The sequence below is a fragment of the Microtus ochrogaster genome, chromosome 21 (genome assembly GCF_000317375.1).
Source record: "Microtus ochrogaster isolate Prairie Vole_2 chromosome 21, MicOch1.0, whole genome shotgun sequence".
In the NCBI taxonomy this organism is placed as follows: domain Eukaryota; kingdom Metazoa; phylum Chordata; class Mammalia; order Rodentia; family Cricetidae; genus Microtus; species Microtus ochrogaster.
This window is the reverse complement of record NC_022022.1, coordinates 19,694,444-19,697,553: the sequence shown is the minus strand read 5'-3', so window position 1 is coordinate 19,697,553 and position 3,110 is coordinate 19,694,444.

Sequence of the window (3,110 nt, the reverse complement as noted above, 5' to 3'; positions counted from 1 at the left end):
TGGAGAGCAAATCACAGTTACAAAATATTTCAAACAACCCTTGTTGCACTGTTCTGATTTTAAAAAAAAATCAGTGGTGTGAGACGGAAAAACCTTCTTCAAACTGCAATCAGAACCCTCTGCAAAATCTAGTTTTCTTTTTGGGTAGCCCATTTTTCTCGGAAATTGAAAACAAAAGTATATTATGAATCCAGTCACATGGGCACATGAAGCTTGGGTCTGCATTGGCCAGGAATATGTTGATAAGGAGACTATCGAAGAATATAGATAAGAACCTCACAATGTGCAAACCTCCTTAGATGAAGATCCTCTCATGGGGGAGGTGAGCTTTAGATAAAGACAGGAAGGCGTTTCCTTACTATGTATCATTTAAATACATTGATCACTTTTGGTTTTCAAAGGCAAACTGAAGTTTAAAGTAGCAACTAATGCATGTGTCTGTCTTATTGTTTTGATTGTTCTCGCACTTTACTTTCTACTTTTAGTATCTTTTTCTGTTTATATTTACCAATGATTTATATGCTCTGCTAGAATTCACTTCAAGTATTTTTTAGAATAAGGTGAAGTATAACAAATATAAAAAATGAATTAGTTTGCTTTTCACTAGGCCTTCAAAACCGAGGGGAGATTATTTTTAGCTTGAGAGCACAAAGGTATTTTCAACATTAAGCAGAGTCTTAAGAGAAATTGAAGATAAAATTCCATTGCTGTAAAGGATAAAATTCAGGGCAGTGGGTGCAAATTACTGAGAGATGGATTTCATTTCATTGTGATAGATACATTTTAAGAGTTAGAAAGTCATAAAAAGGAAATAATAGGTTACCTTCCCTCAGTTTGGAAGGGAACAGATCATTACGTGAATGAGAGTCTGGACAAGGGCATATGGCTGGAGCACAGGACATAGATTCTTGTAGCACTACACTATCACAATATTACACAATACTGGTAATCAAAACAGAAGCACTAATGGCCATAATAATACAGCATAGTCCTGAGTAGTTGTTTTCATTTAGAGCATTGTCAAGTGACATTATACATGTTCTGTCTCATCCCAGACTTTATAGTAAGAAAATCAGAATGTTTCAAAGTAAAATAACATGAGTAAAATAACGTGGAAGGAGAAAAGAGATTTCCATAACTTGTCTTCTGACCTCCACACACAATATAGTATGTGCATATACATACACAAATAAATAAATTAATGGAAATAATTGTTTTAAAGCCCTGTAAAGTGAGAAGGAAAAGCTGATAAAGTAGGAGTGAACTGGACGTTTCTTGTTTGCCGGTCAGTTTCCAAATAACCACTTAATTATTGTAATATTAATTACAAACTGTTTGGTCTATTAGCTCAGGCTTATTATCAATTAGCTCTTGCAACTTAAATGAACCCATTTTTATTATTCTATATTTTACTACAAGGTTTGTGGCTTGTGACCTCACATCTTGCTTCCCCCATGCAGCTACTCGAGTCTCTCAGACTCCACCTTCTTCTTTTTTCCCTGTATCTTTGCTTGGATTTTCCACCTGCCTCTATTCTGCCTGTGTATCGGCAAGTCAGCTTCTTTATTAACCAATGGCAATAAAACGTATTCACAGCATAGAGAAGGGCACCCCACATCATAGGAGGAAAACAGTGAAAGGATTGTGTCACAAAAATTGTGATATGTGTGGAGGAAACAGTTTTGACTAGATTTCTCTAGGAGGCTCATGCCTAAGTCACGGTCTGAACTTTTTCTTCTCACAAACTAATCACATCATTCAAGAATTTACAAGGGCTTCCCATGACATCAACTCCATAGTAGCCTTACTTTGCTTCTAAAGCTTGGCTTTCTGAACAGGCACATCTCTTCCTTCAAACATCCCCAGTAGCTCTAACTTTTGTCCGAACAGCTCTCTATTCTGAGAAACAAATCCACTAAAACTTTCATTCCATTCACTAGGGGCTATTTGTTAAACAGTGGTGCCAGGCACTCAGTTATGCCCTAAAGCTACTGGGAAAAAATAGAGCTCCTACTCCCTAGGCCTTAGCCAATGTGCAATTACTCATGGGACCTCCTCGTGGGTGCATTTGGAGGGAAAAGGATTTGTCTACTATCTAATTTTGGCTCGTTCTTTTAGTGGTGTTTCTTCACCCCACATTTCACTCTGCTCCACCCAGTTCCGGCATGACTTTACCACACCTACAACTATTAATGACTTCCAGGAACTGCTGGATCCCAGCTCCTCAGGACAGAATGTTGCTGTTCCTCCCAGTCAACAGTGGCAGAAACCTAGCCACAGGGTACTGCATTCCCCAGTCTGAGTTCTAATCAGCCCATAATAATAGAATTACGTTCGCACTGTGCAGTTCACTTGGACTTCACCTGAATGATGCAGGCTATTCTCTGACACACCAAAACGATTCACTTTATGATCCCTTACCAATGAGGCAAGGATGGTCCTTTATAATTTAGGTCTGCTCACTCAGGGCCTATCTGAATCCAACCCCTACCACACACACACCTCTCAAGTAGGAAGAGAGATTCTGAGCGTCAGTACAGCTATACTCCACACTGCAATGTTCCTAACCCCAAAGTTTTCTGGGAGCTAACAGTTCAGATCTTGTCATGTTGACGTCCTATTCTTTCATGTGACTTTAGACTCTTTTCTCTTAATGCTTATATGGGGAGCTGCTACAATACCATCATTTACAAGTCAGTACTTAAGTATACTGAAACTTGTACAATGCTTGAGACTTTATGTACAGTCAGGATTTAGTCAAACTCTTGAGCAGTGCAAACTGAGGGACATGCTGTAATCTCCAAATTAGAAAGAGATAGACTGCCTGCTAGCCATAATTCTTATGATGTTTCTTAAGAATGAATGTCACAGTTCTGCCTGTTAACACTTAAGACAATCAGAACAATAACTGCTATAATAGAAATATGTTAGCCACGAAGTAGTGGCACACGCCTTCAATCCCAGCACTTGGGAGGCAGAGGCAGGCAGATCTCTGTGAATTGGAGATCAGCCTGCTCTACAGAGTGAGTTCCAGGACAGCGAGGCATACACAGAGAAACCCTGGCTTGAAACACCAAATAAACACCAAATGAGAGAGAGAGAGAGAGAGA